This window comes from Phoca vitulina, unplaced genomic scaffold (assembly GCF_004348235.1).
Source record: "Phoca vitulina isolate PV1807 unplaced genomic scaffold, GSC_HSeal_1.0 scaffold16, whole genome shotgun sequence".
Lineage (NCBI taxonomy): Eukaryota > Metazoa > Chordata > Mammalia > Carnivora > Phocidae > Phoca > Phoca vitulina.
Window position 1 is genome coordinate 19048907 of NW_022589719.1, and position 23285 is coordinate 19072191.

Below are 23285 nucleotides of genomic sequence, written 5' to 3' on the forward strand. Positions count from 1 at the left end.
AGACAGAGCACATTCCACTTGAGATTGTGATGAGTTCTCACTGGACTCCATAGAGTGGTCAGAAAGACACAGATATGAGAGTGTGTGTGTGTGTGTGTGTGTGTGCGCCCATGCACATGAGCACGTGTGCATGTTTTTACTATGTGTTCATTACTGTGGTTGTAGGAATTAGCATATGTGAGCTTATAGTACCCAGACAGAGAATCAAAAGACAAGTGAATTTTCTGAAGGTTTTATTTGCCCATAGGTTCAGTCATTATATTTTTAAATTTTGCACACAATATCCCAATCATGATACCAATTTTAGAATTAATGAATATGTGTATTTGGTGAAGCCTAGGAAAGAAGGGGACACTGGGGTGACATCACCTTATAAAAGTCAGCGTTTCTTGTAGGTTATGAATGGATTAATTTAAATTGGTCCTCAGCTCATGAGCCAAGAACACAAGAAAAATGTCAATGGCATCAGGGGCATCAGGTCCATTGCAAAGGCTCCTAATAAATATGAATAAGATGATTTTACTTCTTTATTTTTCTCCTGCTGCTGCTGCTGATGGGGAAGATGACAGCCTAATCGTGTCTGCCCAGCACTGGGCTGTGAGTTTACATTAAGTGGCATGTGTTCTGTCATTACTCCACAGTTTGGAGGGATAACGGCTTTGTCTAAACTATACCACAGGCAGAGACCATTTCTGAAAGCCACTCAGCAACTCACAAAGGAAAAGATTTTCTGCATCTTTTAAAATTTGCTGGAGGTTTCAGCACAAAATAATGTCACTAGAGGCTGAGGAAGAGGGGAAAGATATATAGAGAGAGATACAGATATATAGGTATATATGTACATATGTATGTGTATATATGTGTATGTATATATATGTATATGTATATATGTGTGTGTATATATACACATATATATATTTTCCTGTATACCAGATAACTATTTAGGATACCTCAACTGTAATCTTTCTTTCTACCAAGCAGCCTAAAGCCTCTCCGTAGGCTTTGTGGCCCACTAAAATCAGAACCAAGGTTTACTGAGACTAGTCTCCCTTTAACCATCCATCCCATATGGCTTCTGACCCTTGTCTCATGACTGAGACAACATATATGTCCTAGACCCAATAGCCAATATTCACCATGGCCCCCATTTCTAAGTTCTTGTCTGAATTATCTGCCTGGTAACCCAGGCTTTCTAGCCCATGGCCTACTCTTGTCCTTGTTAGTTAGTTAGTCTTGTTGATGTGAGCTGTGTTCCTAAAACACAATTTGTTAACTGGAACCTTGCCTCCTTTTTACGAACATGTTACTGTTGCCATTTGCCTACATCCCCGGCAAGATTTTTGTTTCTGAGCCAAAAGCTTTAAGATGGTCCTGTCCCTATTTATTTAGCACTTAGTATGTGCTCAGTCATATTAGATTTAAATGAGTATGTATATGAATATATATCATTAAGAGGAAAGACAAACACAGAGTATTTAATACTGTAGGCTTTGGATTCAAATAAAAATGATTCAAAAAAAAAAAAAGAAGAAATGATTCAAGTCCCAGCTCCACTACCTGCATCCTGTGTGACTTTGGGGAAGCTACTTAGCCCCCTTAAGATTCAGGTTTTTCAGCTATAAAATTGGGATAATAAAATACCTAGATCACCGGGTTCCAGAAGAATTCAGTTAATGCATATAGAATTTAATAAAGTACAGTCACACAGTAATTACATTGTAAATGGATATATATAGATATCTGTCTATCTATATAGATGTATCTATATCTATATAGATAGACAGGAATTACACAGTAAATATATGTATACACACACACACACACACACACACACACACACACACACTATACTCCTTTTGGAGAAAAAGCAGAATGGTCAGTGGGTAAGGAGGCTGAGACACTGCAAAAAGTGAGAACATAAACGGTTGTTGAAATTGAGGAAAATGACTCAAACCCCTATATTAATTTGATGTTATCTAATGACATTCTTACTTCTCATTTACTATTCCACTCCCAGGAATTTATCTTAAACTTTTTACTGACGTTATTGACATTGTTCAGTAGAAACAAACAAACAAGAGCTCTAAGTACAATAATGTACACTGAAATGTTAATCACGATAGAAATATTTAATTTTCCAAATGTCCACATGTTTCTACACTTCCGTGTAGTCATGCCCTTGGCAATGTGACTTTGCACCTCCAGCAACAAGAAACTGAATTGTACTTGACTTCCTCACCACTGGAGGCTGGGTTGGCCTCAGGCTTTGCTTCGGCCAACAGAAAACCATGAAAATGAGTTTGTCCAGTTCCAACTCAAGTTGTTCCTTTTCCCTTTTGGAACTCTGACAGCCACGATGTGAACAAGCCCATGGTTAGCCTGCTGGAGGATGAAACTTGTAGTGCAGACATCCTCATTGCTCTAGCTGAGAACAAGCCTACTCCCCAAAGCAAAGTCATCTAGCTGATCTGCCGTTGACTACAGACACATGAGAGAGCCCAGCTGAAACCAGAAGAACTATCCAGCTAAGCTCAGCTCAGATTGCTGACCCACAGTACTGAGATCTTAAATAGTTTTATTTTAAGCAACTTAGTTTTGGAATGGTTTCCTGATACAAATGTTTAGCAATACAACAAAATATTAGGTATCACACAACAAAACAGTAGGCAAGTTTTAATGTGGCAGTGATTACGTCTCAGTAAAATCATGAATATTTTATGATAGAATATTGAGTGAAAACAGCAGAATGTGAATATTAGTCGGTATACTGTGATTGGAATTATGCAAATTTATGCATGCAAGTAAAAAGTGGCATGTAAAAAAGACATTGCTTTATAACGTTGGTAGGATTAAGCATCATGCTGTCATTATTTTTGTGTCCTTTAATATAATTATATTGTATTTTCTAATGAAAATATTTTTAGGACATAAAGACATTCTCAAGCTGTAGGATATCTTACTGTGACATTATTAAATCAGTGAAAAGTACAAACCAAGCCTTTTGCCTCCCTTCCCCAATGATCATTATTATTGAAAAAAATGAACAAAATGGACCAATAGAAGTATTTCAAAAGTGGAAGGAAATCTCTTTATTAGTTAGGAATTAAAGGAAAATTCACATTAGCTAATTTTACTTTCATTATCAGACTGTTAGAATTTACAATAAAAATGGGGATTTAAATACTCTATGGATCATAAAACCTATTTTAATAGTGAAAGATATTGATAACAGCTAAACTCATGTATGCTAAAAGTTGACATTTAAATATTAAAGGTGACTGACCTAAGATAAGGAAGAAACAATTTCGGCAATAATTCTAAAAATTACTCCTACTAGAATGGCTCATTCCTTTACTAAATGTAGATGTGCACATCATAAAAGCATTGCCCCAAGAAAATGAAGCTGACTTATACGCAAAAACCAAAGAACTGCATAGAAATTCCAAAGGCATGTCCTTGGAAATTCACCCTTGACCAATATATCTCCTTAATCCAGTGGGCTGCTGAAGCACAATGCTGTTTCCTAGCTGAGTGTGCATATTTGCTTCATCGAGAGGGATGCAGAGCTTGGCTTCCCTCTTGCATTATGATGGCAATTTATTTTGACAGCTTCCTCAGCCCCCAAAACTTGTCAGACATCCAACATGCTGCAGAATGAACTTTAAGCATTCAAAAGCCTGGGAGTCTGAAGTTGAAAGCAGAGAGGTGGGAACCAAAGTCAAAGAAAGCAAGGCACACATTTTGACAGAAGCCAAGAGCTCAGAACTGAATCTATTCTTTATTTAGATTTTGGTCAGTGTCCATTCCTTTCTCCATCAGCTACATTTAATGTGTCCCTATAGCCCTTCCTTATATTGTCTGTTATGATGACTAGTTCATTCACATCCCAATGGATAAACTCAGCTTCACATTTCCCAGTCTTCAGACCCATCCACCAGACATTCACTAGCTTCCCCCTCCTCTGAGAAGTCAAAACAACCCTCCACTTCCACTTCTTCTCTCTCTTCCACATCCAGAACCTCTTCCACTTGGTATGTAGGAGGATCTGTCTTATTTAGTAAAGCCAACTTTATTGTGATGCCATCGACCTAGTTCGAGGGTTGTTAAAAAATAAACAGCCCTGTGGAACTCATCACTCATTGTAAGGGCATTGCCAAGGACATGGTTCATTACATCATTCAGCGTCCTATTTATGAAAACTTCTGAAAGAAATCCCTGTCTCATCTTTATACAAAGAATAGCTGTGCTTCTCCTAAGTATTTGTTCCGTGTTTGTTTCTTTTTGCTTACTTGCTTATTTATAAGGGACACTGTGAACCATGTGAGCAATACGATACGTGGTTAACTCAAGGAATCTGTATAGTTTATCATACTCTAACAAAGTATTATTGTCCATGGCTCTTCTTAGCCTCCACTCTTGTTTTCTGTACTGTTTCACTGTATTTTTTGTTGTTCCTTGCTGATCATATCCATGTATCATTTAGCTAACATTTATGGAGCACTCATTATGTCTGGCAGTGTTTTAAGTATATTGCATGAATTAAGTCATTCTAATCCTCCTTTCCAATGTATGAGAGAGCTACTATAATTATCTCAATTTTGCAGATAGAAAAAAAGTGAGATGCAACAAGGTTGAGTAACTACCCTAAGGTCACACAGCCAGGGAGTGGAGAAGTTACTCAAAGTTAAATTATTTCTAGAAGAAGACACCAAGGAGAGTCTGCTGCACTTGAGCAAGACATAGGGATGATCTACCTAAAATGAAGGTAATCCCACTTTTTACTTACTTTAGATAAGTAAATTGGTCTTAACACCTTAAGTGACAGAAAGATTTTGCTTTTCTGTTTGATGACCTGTTGGAGGATTTCCCAAATTTCAAGCCATTAATAGCCCCTAAAATCTCAAGAGATTAGGTCAGAATCTGTAATTTACATGGTTTAGGGTTTTTCCATATGCAAATTAGAGAAACAGTTTCTACAAGGCAGTCTCCACGGCTTTTAGGATCCTGAACCCTATGTTTCCTGTGAGGACTTTCATGTTGGATCTCCCTTGAAAAGTTGATCTTGCTTCACTCAGATTAAATATAATTATGCTTAACAGGTCCCAACTATTGAAATAAACAAGTTTTGTGTAAGTGGGCTGGGGATATTATTTTCCTTTTGCAATGCTGAATTTTCCATGTTAGCTATTAGAAATCAACTAGCATAGGGATATATAGAAATTTTACCTTCAAAAAGATAGTAGCAGGATCATTTTACAGAGTTTTAAAGGAGAAAGGTAAATTTTGATCTGGTATCTTTGGGTCCTGGACTAATATAAAAGTTTTTTTTTTTTATTTTTCCATGCAAACAATGGAAACCAACTCCAGTGAACTTAAACAGGAAAAGCATTTATTAGGAGATGAAGGAACAGACAGAATCGAGAGGAGACTGAAAGAAAGCCCTAAAACTAGCAGAAACCAAGGGAAGATTGGTGTCTGGAATAACAGATGGCTCGTGCTACCTTTGGACACTGGGAGATGATGCTGGTATTGCTACCATGACATCCACCATGGATGCTACTGTCAATGCTAGAATCAATGCTAAAATTTCTCTTCCTGATTTAAAGTCTCAGACCCGAGCGTCAGATTGACCGGGCTGCCTAATGATAGACAATATGTAGCAAAGGTCTGGCCTTTTCAGCTTCCATAATGGAAGGAAGAGCCCTTCCACATACTAAAACTCATACAATTATAAATCCCTTATACAAGCGGGCCCAGAGACTGAACTGCCAAAAAATGAGAAATGTTTGTAAAAATGAATAAATAAGCTGTTTTCTTTTCATTCATTCAACAATCCATTCTTCCAGCCATCTAAGCCAGCCAGTCATGTATTCAACAAATACCTACAGAGTTCCAGACATGGTATTAAGTGTTAGGAATTGTGTTGGCTATTTCTTGTTTGCCTTTTTCCCACTGTTCTCACTCTACTATGTGCCTCAGATGGCAGATCATTATACGTGGCCTTATCTTAGATTCTGGTTCAGGTTAGATAGTGGGGGCACTGCCATAGATTGAAGGTTGGGAGGAAAGAGAGCCAAGCGTTCATTCCTCATGCTCCTCCCTGTGAGACCGCTGTTTGGCGTGCCTATATTACTTTATGGAGGCCATGGTCCTATCAGGCACCTGGCGTCACCTAAATTTACAGCTTTCACAGACTGTGATAACCACTTATTGTCTTTGCCCTTTTGATCTAAGGATAGTAGAGGCCACCTACTGTTGCTTGCCTACAGGTGATTGACCATCTCCTGTTGGTTTCTCTTACTCCAGGATTCTTCATAGAGATCCCCTTTTTAAAACTTTCTGCAATTGCCCTTTTTTAGAGTGCCATCTGCTTGTTGCAGGAACCATGACTTTATAGAATACATTAGTCATGAAGTGATTTAGTCCTCAATCTTATTATACTTACAGTTTCACAAAGCTATAACTTTTGTGCACCGTGAAAACTCTCTCACATTGAATAGGAGCAGGCTTGACAAGCGGTACATATTCTACATCCATGTTCCAATTTTGAAATTTGAAAATGGCAACTTCTGTATTCAGGCACTGTGACAAATTTCCAATACATACATGTGTACTTTTTTTTTTCCTAAAATACATATTTTAAATTTGTCTTCGGATCTTCCCCTTCCCATTCCCCAGTAGCCTATACTACACAATTAAATGTTTGCTACACCACTAAATGTTAGCTAATTCAACCTAAAATATAATCACAGGGAGAAATGAATGTAAGCCAACACAATAAAGTAAGTGGATGTGTTTGTAATGAGGATCTTTATTAACCTCACCATTTTATCTGGCCCTGCCAGAATGAGATCACAGGATGGGGTTAGAACACACTGCCTTAGGGGGTTAGCCACATACGAGAGGGCACAATAAAAAGGAAGACATTGAGGGAGAAGTTAGCACAATCGTGGAGCAAATCCTGTCAACTCAGATAAGGGAGGCAGAGATCAAGTCCAAGTAGGTCAGTGATTTCTGGTTCTAAGCAGCCAACAATTTAAGAAGACTCTGCCTGAAAACTAAATAGCAGAAGTGGTGTCAGCATCTGTAGCCAATGGTCTCACCTAGAAAATCCTACAAAATGTAGGCGAACAACACGATCCAAAGCTGGCTTAAGTGCAGAAAAAGGCAGAACAATGCCAGATAGGTGGTGCACAGTGTAGCAGTCCCCTTCCTCCCAGGAACCAGGGCACTAGGAAACTGGAAGAATGAAAAAACAAAAACAAAAGCTCCGTACCCGGGGGATGTGTGCTGAAGGGAAATAGTGAAGTGAGTTCCCAGGAAAATATCAGAACACTCTGTGGACACATCCGGGGACTTTAGCTTTTGGTTAGGTAACAGTTCAACCCTTCAATATATAGTAGGGTGGAAAATACTGATATGCTATTGGTTCTGCTGAAAAGTTCACTCTCAGGGCACCTGGGTGGCTCAGTCATTAAGCGTCTGCCTTCGGCTCGGGTCATGATCCCAGGGTTCTGGGATCGAGCCCCGCATTGGGCTCCCTGCTCAGCGGGAAGCCTTCTTCTCCCTCTCCCACTCCCCATGCTTGTGTTCCTGCTCTCGCTGTTTCTCTCTCTGTCAAATAAATAAAATCTTTAAAAAAAAAAAAAAAAGAAAAGAAAACTTCACTCTCAAGTTTCTTAGAAGTCATTGCTAATAGCTGCAATGATGCCAGAAAGGGTTGATACTCTAAGTATCCTGTTTTATCTCATCTCTTCTCGCACCCCAAGAAGCTAGATTAATTGAGCTAAATAATGCAACCTGCTTTATTGTTTGAGAACAAACAATAACTCTGAATTTCAATTAATATGTAAGTTTAACAACAGGAATCTGCAATGAAAACAAAAACTAATTTGTAAAGATATATGCACCTTTATGTTTACTGCACTATTTACAAACCAAGATATGGAAGCAACCCAGTGTCCATCAATAAATAAATGGATAGAGAAGATTTTATATATATATATATATATATATATATATATATATATATAGAGAGAGAGAGAGAGAGAGAGAGAGAGAGAGAGAGAGAGAGAGGAATATTTTATATATTGTGTGATATATATAATGGAATAGTATATATAGAGTATATATATAATGGAGTATTACTCATCCATCAAAAATAATGAAATCTTGCCATTCATGGCAACATGGATGGACCTAGAGGGTATTATGCTAAGTGAAATAAGTCATACAGAGAAAGACAAATGCCATATAATTTCATTTATATGTGGAATCTAAAAACAAGAAAACCAAAGACAAATAGACTCATAAATACAGAGAATAAACTGATGGTTGCCAGAGAGGAGGATTGGAAGACAGGCAAAACAAAGGAGATAAACAAGTACAAACTTCCAGTTATAAAATATTAAAGTCATAGAGATAAAAATTACAACATAGAAATATAATCAATAATATTATAAAAATGTATATTGACAGATGGTAACTATACTCATCATAGTGAGCATTCAGTAATGTACAGAATTGTCAAATTACTATGTTGTATACTTTAATATAACATTGTATGTCATCTATATTTCAATATAAAAAATAAATATTTATTTTTAAGAAAGGATATGGATCATTTCTTTAGAAAATTATTAAGAATTTTCATATATCTGTATGGTTTCTTATGCCAATAATTAGTTCCACAAGTTGGAAATAGAAATAATAAGCAGGGGGAGGGGAAAGATGGCAGAGGAGTAGGGGACCCTATTTCAACTGGTCCCCGGAATTGAGCTGGATATCTGCCAGACCACTCTGAGCACCCACGAAACCAGCCTGAGATGTAAGAAGATCTAGATCTCTACAAACAGAATATCGCAGGCAGTTGGTTTTGAGGTACGAAGTGCAGAGCCGAGATCCGGCGGGCAGATATCAGAGGATAAACGGCGGCGGGAGGGAGCCTGGACGTGGGGATCCTATACCGCCGGTGAGTGACAGCCTCATGCGCTGCGGACGGGGCACAGACTCGCAGACCGGTAGTGGCAGGAAAGGACTTTAGGGCAGCCCCCGGGGTGGAAAACCAGACCGGCTGGGTCGCCCAATGCGAACTGCAACCTCCCCCCGCCCCCCCCGACAGAAACCAGAGCAACGGCCGCATGCACGCGAACTGCAGCCTCCCAGACAGAAACCCGGTGCGCCGGGGTCGCGCTGGTGAACTGCAACCCCCGGGGGTGGAAACCTCAAGTGGCGGAGTCAAGCGCGCGAATTGGGAGCGGCTGGCGGTTTTAGAAGCACAAAGGGCAGAGACGTGCCCCAACCTGGAGGCAGGACTGGGGGCGCTGCGGAGGGGCGCACAACCCAGGACGCTGCAGTTTATAGCAGCATGGACAGAAACAGAGACGGTGTGGCCTGGAGAGCTCACTGAAGAACAGACTGCGGTCTCTCTGCTCTGAGGCAGAGGGTTGGAAATGATCTCTTCTGCTCTGACTCGCGGAAGAGACGCCTAAAGCCACCAGGGAAAGCCACCAGAGAACAAAAGCCCCAAAGACTGATTCCCGCTGAGCCCATCCCCCGCCACAGGGGCACAGGGCAACTCCACCCAAACAGGGCTGCCTGAGTAACAGCGCGGCAGGCCCCTCCCCCAGAAGACAGGCTGGGAAAACAAGAGGCCAGCAACCCTAAGGTCCCAAGAAAACAGGTGCATCTTGCTTGGGTTCTGGTCAATAATTTCGACTCTATACATTCCCTCAAACACCCATCAACAGAATGACTAGGAGGAGGAGCCCCCAAAACAGAAAAGACTCAGAGATTATGACTTATGCTGCAGATTTACAAATGGATGCAGACATAACCAAGATGTCAGAGATGGAATTCAGGCTAGCAATTGTGAAGACAATGGCTAGAATGGAGAAATCAATTAATGGCAACATAGAGTCTCTAAGGGCAGAAATGGCAGAACTTAAAAATGCTATCAATGAGATCCAATCTAATCTAGATAATCTAACAGCTAGGGTAACTGAGACAGAAGAGAGAATAAGCGATCTGGAAGACAGTATAATAGATAAAAAGGGAAAAGAGGAGGCCAGGGAAAAACAACTCAGAATCCATGAAAATGGAGAAATAAGTGACACCATGAGGCGTTCCAATGTCAGAATAATTGGAATCCCGGAGGGAGTGGAGAGAGAGAGAGGGCTAGAAGATGTATTTGAGCAAATCGTAGCTGAGAACTTCCCTAATCTGGGGAATGAAACAAACATTCGAGTCGTAGAGGCAGAGAGGACCCCTCCCAAGATCAAGGAAAACAGGCCAACACCCCGGCATGTAATAGTAAAACTTGCAAATCTTAGAACCAAGGAAACCATCTTAAGGGCAGTTAGGGGGAAGAGATTCCTTACGTACAGAGGGAGGAACATCAGAATAACATCAAGCCTATCCACAGAGACCTGGCAAGCCAGAAAGGCCTGGCAAGACATATTCAGAGTACTAAATGAGAGGAACATGCAGCCAAGAATACTTTATCTGGCAAGGCTTTCATTTAGAATGGATGGAGAGATGCAGAGCTTCCACGACCGGCAGAAGTTGAAAGAATATGTGACGACTAAGCCGGCCCTGCAAGAAATATTAAGGGGGGTTCTATAAAAGGAGAAAGACCCCAAGAGTGATCTACAACAGAAATTTACAGGGACAATCTATAAAAACAACGTCTTCACAGGCAACATGATGACAATTAATTCATATCTTTCAATAATCACTCTCAACGTGAATGGCCTAAATGCTCCCATAAAATGGCACAGGGTTGCAGATTGGATAAAAAGACAGGACCCATCCATATGCTGTCTACAAGAGACTCATTTTGAACCTAAAGATACATCCAGACTGAAAGTGAAGGGATGGAGATCCATCTTCAATGCCAGTGGACCTCAAAAGAAAGCTGGGGTAGCAATTCTTAGACAAATTAGATTTTAAACTAAAGTCTGTAATAAGAGACACAGAAGGACACTATATCATTCTTAAAGGATCTATCCAACAAGAAGATCTAACAATTGTAAATATCTATGCCCCCAACATGGGAGCAGCCATCTACATAAGCCAACTGTTAACCAAAATAAAGAGTCATATTGATAACAATACGTTAATTGCAGGAGACATCAATACTCCACTCTCAGCAATGGACAGATCATCGAAGCAGAAAATCAACAAGGAAACAAGAGCTTTGAATGATACTTTGGACCAGATGGACCTCATAGATATTTACAGAACATTCCACCCTAAAACAACAGAATACCCATTCTTCTCGAGTGCACATGGAACTTTCTCCAGAATAGACCATATACTGGGTCACAAATCAGGTCTCAACCGATAGCAAAACATTGAGATTATTCCCTGCATATTCTCAGACCACAATGCTCTAAAACTGGAACTCAATCACAAGAAAAAATTTGGCAGAAATTCACACACTTGGAAGCTAAAGACCACTCTGCCCAAGAATGTTTGGGTCAACCAGGAAATCGTAGAAGAACTTAAACAATTCATGGAAATCAATGAGAATGAAAACACATCGGTCCAAAACCTATGGGATACTGCAAAGGCGGTCCTAAGGGGGAAATACATAGCCATCCAAGCCTCACTCAAAAAAATAGAAAAATCCCGAATTCACCAACTAACTCTACACCTTAAAGAACTAGAGAAAAAGCAACAAACGATGCCTAAGCCACACATTAGAAGATAAATAATTAAAATTAGAGCAGAAATCAATGAATTAGAAACCAGAAACACAGTAGATCAGATCAACAAAACTAGAAGTTGGTTCTTTGAAAGAATTAATAAGATTGATAAACCACTGGCCAGACTTATCCAAAAGAAGAGAGAAAGGACCCAAATTAATAAAATTATGAACGAAAGGGGAGAGATCACGACTAACACCAAGGAAATGGAAACAATTATAAGAAATTATTATCAACAACTATATGCCAATAAACTGAGCAATCTGGATGAAATGGAGGCCTTCCTGGAAACCTATAAGCTGCCAAGACTGAAACAGGAAGAAATTGACAACCTGAATAGGCCAATAACCAGCAACGAGATTGAAGCAGTGATCAAAAACCTCCCAAAAAACAAGAGTCCAGGGCCTGATGGATTCCCTGGGGAATTCTACCAAACATTCAAAGAAGAAATAATACCTATTCTACTGAAGCTGTTTCAAAAAATAGAAACAGAAGGAAAACTTCCAAACTCATTCATGAGGCCAGCATTACCTTAATCCCCAAACCAGGCAAAGACCCCATCAAAAAGGAGAATTTCAGACCAATATCCCTGATGAATATGGATTCCAAAATCCTCAACAAAATCCTAGCTGATAGGATCCAACAATACCTTAAAAGGATCATCCACCACGACCAAGTGGGATTTATCCCTGGGATGCAAGGGTGGTTCAACATTCACAAATCAATCAATGTGATAGAACACATTAATAAGAGGAGGGAGAAGAACCATATGGTCCTCTCAATTGATGCAGAAAAAACATTTGACAAAATACAACATCCTTTCCTGATTAAAACTCTCCAGAGTATAGGGATAGAGGGAACATTCCTCAAGTTCATAAAATCCATCTATGAAAAACCCACAGCGAATATCATCCTCAATGGGGAAAAGCTGAGAGCCTTTCCCTTAAGATCAGGAACACGTCAAGGATCCCCACTCTTGCCACTATTGTTCAACATAGTACTAGAAGTCCTAGCAACAGCAATCAGACAACAAAAAGGAATAAAAGGTATTCAAATTGGCAAAGAAGTCAAACTCTCTCTTTTCGCAGACGACATGATACTTTATGTGGAAAACCCAAAAGACTCCACCCCCAAATTACTAGAACTCATCCAGCAATTCAGTAATGTGGCAGAATACAAAATCAATGCACAGAAATCAGTTGCTTTCTTATACACTAACAACGCAACTGTAGAAAGAGAAATTAAAGAAACGATTCCATTTACAATAGCACCGAAAACCATAAGATACCTCGGAATAAACCTAACCAAAGAGGTAAAGGATCTATACTCTAGGAACTACAAAACACTAATGAAAGAAATTGAAGAAGACACAAAAAGATGGAAAAATATTCCATGCTCATGGATCGGAAGAATAAACATTGTTAAAATGTCTATGCTACCCAGAGCAATCTATACCTTCAATGCCATCCCGATCAAAATCCCAATGACATTTTTCAAAGTCCTGGAACAAACAATCCTAAAATTTGTATGGAATCAGAAAAGACCCCGAATCACCAAGGAAATGTTGAAAAAGAAAAACAGAGCTGGGGGCATCACGTTGCCTGATTTCAAGCCATACTACAAAGCTGTGATCACCAAGACAGCATGGTACTGGCACAAAAACAGACATATAGACCAATGGAACAGAATAGAGAACCCAGATATGGACCCTCAACTCTATGGTTAAATAATCTTTGACAAAGCAGGAAAAAACATGCAATGGAAAAAAGACAGTCTCTTCAATAAATGGTGCTGGGAAAATTGGACAGCCACATGCAGAAGAATGAAACTCGACCATTCTCTAACACCACTCAAAAAGATAAACTCAAAGTGGGTGAAAGACCTCAATGTGAGACAGGAATCCATCAAAATCCTAGAGGAGAACATAGGCAGCAACCTCTTTGACATCGCCCACAGCAACTTCTTTCAAGATACATCTCCAAAAGCTAGTGAAACAAAAGCAAAAATGAACTTTTGGGACTTCATCAAGATAAAAAGCTTCCGCACAGCAAAGGAAACAGTCAACAAAACAAAGAGGCAACCCACAGAATGGGAGAAGATATTTGCAAATGACACTACAGATAAAGGGCTGGTATCCAAGATCTATAAAGAACTTCTCAAACTCAACACCCAAAAAACAAATAATCAAGTCAAAAAGTGGGCAGAAGAGATGAACAGACACTTCTCTGAAGAAGACATACAAATGGCTAACAGACACATGAAAAAATGTTCATCATCATTAGCCATCAGGGAAATCCAAATCAAAACCACATTGGATACCACCTTACACCAGTTAGAATGGCAAAAATGGACAGGGAAAGAAACAACAAATGTTGGAGAGGTTGTGGAGAAAGGGGAACCCTCTTACACTGTTGGTGGGAATGCAAGTTGGTACAGCCACTTTGGAAAACAGTGTGGAGGTTCCTCAAAAATTTAAAAATAGAGCTACCCTATGACCCAGCAATTGCACTCCTGGGTATTTACCCCAAAGACACAGATGTAGTGAAAAGAAGGGCCATATGCACCCCAATGTTCATAGCAGCAATGTCCGCAATAGCCAAACTGTGGAAAGAGCCGAGATGCCCTTCAACAGATGAAAGGATGAAGAAGATGTGGTCCATATATACAATGGAATATTACTCAGCCATCAGAAAAGATGAATACCCAACTTTTACATCAACATGGATGGGACTGGAGGAGATTATGCTAAGCGAAATAAGTCAAGCAGAGAAAGTCAATTATCATATAGTTTCACTTATTTGTGGAACATAAGGAATAACATGGAGGACATTAGGAGAAGGAAGGGAAAAATGGTGGGGGGGGAATTGGAGGGAGAGATGAACCATGAGAGACTATGGACCTGAGAAACAAACAGGGTTCTAGAGGGGGGGGGGGGGATTGGTTAGCCTGGTGATGGGTATTAAGGAGGGCACGTACTGCATGGAGCACTGGGTGTTATACGAAAACAATGGATCGTGGATCACTACATCAAAAACCAATGATGTATTGTATGGTGACTAACATAATATAATAAAATTAAAAACTACAAAAAAAAAAGAAAAAAGAAATAATAAGCAAATAAAGAAACAAACAGTAACTATATAAAATTGCATGACAAAGAGGATTAAGGAAAAATTTGGCCCAACATATGTAATAGGTATCTTTATTGTTAGAAGAAGAGTTTTCAATCTGCCAATGTGTACTGACATTCTCTGAGTTATAATACATGGGGCTCCCTAATTATATTTTTATAGGTAGACTATATTTTTAATGGAATGGTATCTCTTGAAATCAGGATTCCATTACTTTCAGAAAATGATGCTTTGGATATTCTAAAACTTTTACAGTGTTCTGGAATACAATAGCCATATGTGTATTGAATTGTCAGAAGACCTCTAGGTCCTCCAATAAAAAACTCCAAAACAATGGGAAATTCTCACACAATATAAGTGTTAGTGAAGGTCATACAGCTTCTCTTGAAGTGCTTCCAAGGACAGTAAATTCTCTACCCAATGAGGCATCTTCTCTTGCTCTCAAGCAACTTGATTTTATAAACGTTTTCTTATACTGAGATATTATCTGGTGCTTTATAAATTCTACCACCGATTCTAGCCTTATTTTCAGTGGAAGACAGAACAAATTTACTCATTTTTTCTCAGCTTCCCTGAGTTCACTTAATTTTTTCCTGTGTGATATCTTTTCTAGGCCTCTTCATAAACCTGTCAACCTGAGATCACTCTACCCTCAAATCCTTTAAAATGCTGTGCTAAGAATAACCCTATTGGGGGGGGAGGGGTCAATTCTGATCAACGCAGAAAAGTGTGAGATTACAACTTCTCATGTCATGCAAACTCTTTTCTTCCTGATAAGGCCAGAAATTTGCCATCACATCACACTGAGGATTCATATTAAGCTTGAGATCAACTCAACGCCCAGACGTTTTTATGTGAACAATTGCCACAGCATGTCCTCTCTATCCTGTACTTATGCAATTGACTTTTGAAATCGAAATGCCCATCACTGGGTTCTGCACAGTTGTATATAGGAATAACCTACTGGCTTCCTTTGGTGAGTTAATATAATTTTACCCTCAGAAGAGTTTAAGATAATAACAGTGGCAATGAGCACAATATCAAAAATGGTAAATCACAATTGAATGGCCTCTTAAAGTTTAAACAGTGCTTTAACATATGGTATTTCATTTTATCCCCATATTCTAGATAGAGATGGTGGATATTAGCATCAGTTTGGAGAAGAAGCAGCTGAAGCATTAGAGATACTGCCCTATGATACTTATATGTCTAGTAAGTAGAACACAGCTCTAGAACACTATCTCTTACACCCTAATCCAAACTTTCTTCTTATCCCAAATACTTTTCAGTAGAACATATAAGCCAAGTCCTATAAACCCAAGAATATTGTTAAATATGCTCCATTCAACAGTGCCAGTGGGCCAGGGAACTGTCTTCCCCACTCTGCAGCATCTACTAATTCACCATGAACTTAACCAAAGGTAGGCATGCATGCCCAGAAGTGGAGGCTGCTAAATAGCAAGCTCTTCTATTCTCAGATTCTACTGTTTCTTTTGAAATGCTTAAAAAATCTAATTTCCTATCTGTGAACATAGACATTTAGTCATTAACAAGAATGCTAGTTGCTCTATTTTAGCAGTGATTATTTATGAATAAAAATACCATTTCTGTGTTAAAAATCCAAGAAAAAAAATGCTCCCTCTACTCATTATCCCTTTCACTCAGCCTGACAGTTTTCAAGAATTTGGAAAATGAAAGCTGGAAAATATCTACACATTTGTATCAAGTCCATTCCTCAGGAGCCAGGGTGGACTTTTTCCTTAAAGTTTAATGAAGAGGAACTGGAAACAGATACAGGATCTCCTTAAAATAATAAGAAAAGTAGTACCATAGAAACTTGGGAGTCACAATCCAAGGCTGGATCACACAAAGCATGTGAAAAGATAGCATTATTAGCTTGAGGGCTGAGAGGTTATTATATATATAAATATATATATTTTCCAGCTAGAATAAAGAGACTGTCAGGGTATTTGTATAGGACACAAGGGCATAGGGAAAATAAACCACTGTCTCAAAAACAGGGAAAATAGACCACTAATAGACCACTATTATCCAGTCCCAACCATAGCCCAGAATTGTTCAAGAGTGATCAAAACTAACAAATATATGCAAGGGGGAGGGGAGATATCTGAGGTCATCTGTCTCCAGACCATGGCCTATTAGGATCTAGAGTGACAACCCAAGAAACCAGATCATTTTTTGATAACCTCTATAAAATTATTGGTAAAAACCCATGCTTAATCATGGAATAAAAATATTTAAGATGTAACCACATGAGGAGGACCTCAAAAAATCCCTGTTGTCTAAATTTAGATACTCTTCATTTATTAAAACCAAGAAATAATCATTAACCCAGCAGTAATGAGAGTTTCCAAGTTTAGCTTTTGGCAATAACTATTTTTACCTAAAACAACACTATTATTATTAGTAGTAGTAGTAGTATTGAGATATATAATGAACAAGTAAACTAAAATTTTATGCTTTTCAATGTCAAGCAAGTGCTTTTCAAACATATTCATTTCATTACTGTAACAACCACATGATAAAATTGGGGTAGACTGAAAAATTCAGCCATGCTATTTTGTAACTCTTCTCATCAAGGTGAAGTCTGCTTATACAAACTTTAATCTGCCATGGCCTCGTGAGTTGCTTTGACCTGCAGAATACAGCAGATCAATATAGAATACAGCAGGGCAAAATTCAACCCATTACAGGCAGCAAGGAGACTCTTTAGTTGAAATGGTAAGTGAAATAAGGATATTACTATTGGAAACTGAAAAAAAAAAAAAAGTGATCATAAAACCCTTGACAAACCTGTCACTTGCAGTAAGTTGAATAATGGAAAATATGCCAAATGAATTTGTATATTTGGTTAAGGAAATTTTGAAGCAGAATATTGAAAATGCCATTTGCCTTTTGTGATCAATGTAGGATAAGGTTGAGAAACAACAAGTGCACTAAACAGAAAATCCTTTCATTTAAAATCTGAAGGTAGAAAAAATATAAGATAACCAAGACTTATTTGGTTAGTAATAAAAAAAAAAACTTTCATATTTTTTAAGTCTCTCTACCACCATCCCTAAAAGAATCTCAAATTAAGAAATGGCTTCAGGCTAAAGTGAAGAATGAGGCAGTAAAACTTTTTGTAAGACCTATGTAAGGGTTAAAGTAGTACCTTGGAAACCCTTCTCACAGGTCTCTGGATCAAAAGGGGTTGTACCAGAGAAGCATTATCCACATCTGAACCTGAAGCAAATTACAAGATTATGGACACCGAGCCTGATGCCATGATTGATGGGACTTGGGAAGTCTAAATGATGTTCAGTGTATTTTCCATTTGGGGGAAAGAAACATCAATGTGGACAGAAGGTGGTCTATAGCAGATTGTTGTAGTAATGGTCTCAAAAGAATCATACTTCCTGCTATCTCAGCCTTTGTGAAGCTCTTCCCACACTGATTCTTGCCTTAAGCTTGTAACTCACTTTGGTCCATGAGACATCCAAACATGAAACAAGCAGAGGTTTAATAAGTGCCAGCATAATGAGATCGCCATCTTGGAATGCTTCTACCACCGGGTGAAGAAGTTGAGATGAAAGAACACATGGAGAAAGAGAACCATTCTAGGCATCCCAGCTGAGGCACCAATTATATAAGTGAAATTATCTTAGATTATTTAGCTCCATGGTATTACCTAACCTATCTTGTCTCCTATGCACTACCATTGCTTAGCAAGCCAAGATTCTACTCTTGGCCTGCCCCAAATTTGTTACCCTTACTCCCAATTCTTCTATCAAGAACATGCTCTAGTTGGGTCCTCTAATTGGCAGATTAATTTATATCACTGCTCTTTACAATGGCTAAAAGGGAAAGCCATATTTGCTTTTGTTAAATTTTGAGGAGACCATCATTAGTTAGGAGACTATTATCACTACCATTCTGGTCTTAAATTTGAATTTCCTTAGGACAAGATGTTGTTATCATAAATGAGTTGAATAATTATATCATCTTGGAAGTAGAGAACCTTTAAAGGGTGTTATATATGCAGTAGAAAAATATCTTTCTCTTTGGCAGTCCAACCTTGTCTAGCAGCCAAAACGAAATAATTGAGCTTGGTAATATGATGAGTCTGCATAAAACCTCCAACTATAGGTGTTAATGCCTGAATATAACTGGCTATTTGTTTTTATTCATACAAGATTGTAAGCTGTATGAGAACACATCTGTGTGTTTCTCAAAAGATATGACAGCGCTTGTCACATAGTAAAAGCACATTAAATAGTTAAATCAGTAGATGAGATTCTCTTCTAGAATGTGTTTTTGTTGGACAAATTACAACTTTCATGACAAGTGGGAATGCTAGCAAATATTTAATGTATTTTAAAGATCTAATACTGAGAATTGTACAATTAGTTTAGCAGGGATTAGCTCATGTGACCTCCTCACAACCCAAAGACCCTAAAGCTCTGAATGATTATACCTTTCTCAAAAGTTGACAAATTAACCATTGGCAGATCAAATGTTTTCTAATTCCCAGAATAAGACTTTTTTCCCAGGCACCTGTCTTTTGGTAGCATTTTCACTACTGTGAGGCTATAACCCCATCATGTGCACTCTCATCTACTGAGTATATATTTAATTACCTCACTTGTTTTATTTAAGCTTATTTTAAGTAAGACTTTATATCTTACAATAATTGGACAATGAATATAATTTGCTATACATAAAAGACAATTATGAAATTAATTTAATTAAAGCAAATTATTAAATTGTTCTCATTGCTTCCCCAAATCTGGTGAAGTATATGTTCTTTCTCCTATTTTTCTTTTCACATTATAATTTTGTCCTAAAATATTCATATTTGGGTATTTATAGATAAGCCTCACTCAAACTCTCTACATTATTTTAGCAAAAACGCTGTGCCAGTGGGCTACCTTTATTCACATGTCATTAAACAAATCTATCTCAATGTTAGAGTTCATGCATAAATGTGTTTTATTGTAACTGACTAATGAAATACTTTTCTCAAGTCAAAACTCAGGGAAGTTTTTCAATTGCAGGTTTATTTTCCTCACTGTAATATTTTCCTAAGACCTCTCCTCCTCTTAAAAAAATTCTCTTTTTCAAAATTACTACTTTTATTTTATTCTTAATTTTAAAGACAAATTTCTTAAGGCCCCATTCACTGACTCCACTTCACGACCCTCCCAAAGACTCTTTCCTTAGCTCCTTGAAGACCCTCCTATTGTACTAAACCAATTCTTTAAGGTCACTGATAATATCTTAGTTGGCTTAGATCATAGACCTTTCCCTCTATATATAATATTTAACTAATTGTTCCTACTTAACCTCTCAAACTGCCTTTACTTCTGTGAGGATGGGATCACTAGGCTCAAACTGTTTCTGACTGTATTTTCATCTGATAGCTTCAATGAGTCCCATTTACCAAGCTCTGGATTCTGTCTCTACTTGTCTGCTATCCATAGGAGATAATATGTCCTTGATTGGAGGGAGGGAATGGAGCATGGAACTCAAGCTTACCACTAACAGATCTAAATGAAACTCAACTTTTAATGCCTCAATACTGGTCCCTCCTCCTTTGTTTCCTATGGTTTTTAGTGTCACTTTCATCTACCCAGTTTTTCAAACCCTAAAATCTTGGGATCATCTCATTGATGCTACATTTAAGTAATTGCCAAGTCCTGTGTTCTACCTGAAACTATCAATTCAAACTTCTTAGTCTGGAATTCATATCTCTACATGATCCAATCATTCCTTTTACTCAGTATGTATTTACTTTTTATCTTTGATTGGGCAATTAATTAAAAAGTAGGTTAATTAAAATACACAATCTTTAAACATTTTGATCCAAGAAAAAAGGCATAAATATACATTCATTTGTCGATCATTTCATGCAAAACCTAGGCTTTCCCCCCTCCTTCCTTCCTTCTTTCTTTCCTTCTTGCTTTATGCCTTCTTTCTTTCTTTCTTCCTTCCTTTCTCACTCCCTCCCCCGCCTTCAATTCAGTATGGATTCACCAACTGCATGAATCACATACTTTTTCCAGTTTTAGTTTCTTTGGAATGGAGTAGGTTCTTAGAGATACCTATGAAGCAGTTTCAATGCACAATCCTTTTACATTTTAAAATGTTCCTCCAAACTCTCATATTTGACTTTTCCAACCACAAGTTCTGTTGTGAACAGAAATTAATGAAATGATTAATTTCAAATGATTCTTCTATGTTGTGTCTTTTCAATGCATTGACTTACTAGCATTCACAGAAAAAATATCCACCTTTCTTTTTTGTGCTTTTATTTCTTTGGCTGACATACTTTTAAATTACTATATATTTACAATAACAAGAACCATTGGCAGGAGTAGTTTTAGGAACAAAAGCAAGTAACTCCTGTTAAGAACACAATTTGTAGAAGCAGAAATGCACAAATGTGTTGCAGACTTGCTTAGCAGTCGAAGAGTTCAATATGCTATGAGCATCATAATAATACCTTGCAGAAATGAGGGAAGACATTGGTAATGCAGCAACTTGAAGCTGGTTGAAGGAGATACACCGTACTTGCTATTCTCCATTAAAAATAATAGTCCTGACCTTTGCTTCCCACAGTCCTCTCTCCCACCCAGCCCATTCAAATTTACAAGTATTTTAAGCATATTAATCTCAAGTTCCAACTCAAATTCCACCTTCTCCATGTCCAGTTCCTGGATGCCCCTACCTGAAATATTTCCCCTGTTCAAACTACAGTAACATTTGTCTACATGAATTTTGTAGGATAATCTTTTCTTCTTAGAATTATAGTTATGACCTTGCATATTTTATTATTTAAGTGCTTGGAATGCAGTTGTTGTTACTGAATTACCTTGGTATGCTCCAAAGAATTTGGCATGAAGAAGGCAAAATGAGTATGCCATCATCATATCTCCAGGCCAGCTCACTGGCTTCTAGGGCTTAGAGAAAGAAGATAATGGAAGGGCTTATAGAAAATATACCCAACAAGCGGACATAGCTTGAACCTAGGTGTTTTTTCATCAGATTATCTTAATTTGCAGTTGAGTATATTTGAAATGGGTGATTTCTAAGGTTGGTTTTTTTTTTTAATTTTTAAGTTTTCATTAAAAGGAATTTGCTGAAATAGCAAAATTTAAATAAACTGATATATCCTAATGAAGGAATATTTTGCAGTCATTATTTAAGATGATGTTTGCAAGGAGTATTTTGTATAATAAGGGAAAAATGTCTTATAATGACAACTGAAAAAAAAAGCAAGACAGAAAATTAAGAATACAGGTTAAGAACAACTATTAAACTTTAGTGGAAAAATAGTGGAAATTAAAAGACAAACAGACAAACATAGAGAAACTGGGTGGTTTGTTTCTTTCATTTTTTATTTTATTCAAATTTTATACCAAGAGTATGTTTTAATTTTATGATCGTGTGTCTTGATATTTTTAAAGAAAGTTGCTCAATTTTCATAACTTGAATTTATCCCCTTTTATTAAGCAATTATTCTGTTAATAGCTATCAGCAAATACAAAAAGGAGAGTGTGGGTAGAAGCAAAGTGCAAATCACAGGACTATTGTTAGCTCCTGAATTACCAATGAGAATGCCAATGATTTATTTTCAAAGTATAAGGTGCCTGACTTTCAACTTCTAATCCAAAGATTAGATCAACAAGAGAAAAGCTACATACGTGATTAAGATCACAATTTTAATGTACTTCCTCAGATGATAACAATACTATCTTTTCCCTCTAGGTAGGTGAGAGGGCCTAAAATAATTTTTTTACATATCTGCTATTTAATCTCACAGAGTCTCTGGGAGATAAGAAAGAAAACTAAACACACATAAAAGCAAAAGACCATGGCTTTTCATCTCTTAGATGTGACCTGGGACAAAGAATGTGAAGAGATTAAGGCCATCTCAATGATCCTTGACTAATTTATCTTCCTCTCTGTGCTCCCTCATCTATTGCAACACTACCCTTCCAAGGTTGACAGCTACCCACTGGCAGGAGCAGAAACAGCTTAGAGAACATCTAGGGAGACAGGATGAAGATGAAGGACCAACTTCAACGTAGCTAAAATTTCCTTGATTTTTTGAGAAATACTTAAGAGTCCTCTTGAATGTCTCCAGCTTAGTGATCATCGTCGGATCTCCTCCTTGGACTGTCAGTAATGTCCCCAAGTGATCTGTCTTAAAAACTGGTGTATTGGTTTTTTTAGGGCTGCTGTAACAAAGTACCACAAACTGACTGGTTTAAAACAACATAAACCATTTATCTTATAATTCTGGAGGCTAGAAGTTCAAAGTCAAGGCATTAAAAGGGCTATGTTCTGATGCCTTGAGGAAAGGAGCCTTCCTTGCTAAATCTCACAAGATCACCAGTCATTGGATTAGGCACCCTCCTTCTCCAGTATGACCTCATCTTAA

The 23285-nt window shown here is 37.9% G+C and overlaps 1 protein-coding gene across 7 annotated transcripts in view; it reads right to left on the reverse strand.

Moving 5' to 3' along the window:
* The window catches only part of LRRC4C (leucine rich repeat containing 4C), a 1196081-nt gene that overhangs the window by 848850 nt on the left and 323946 nt on the right, over positions 1-23285 (reverse strand). The gene's annotated exons all lie outside the window — the stretch shown is intronic.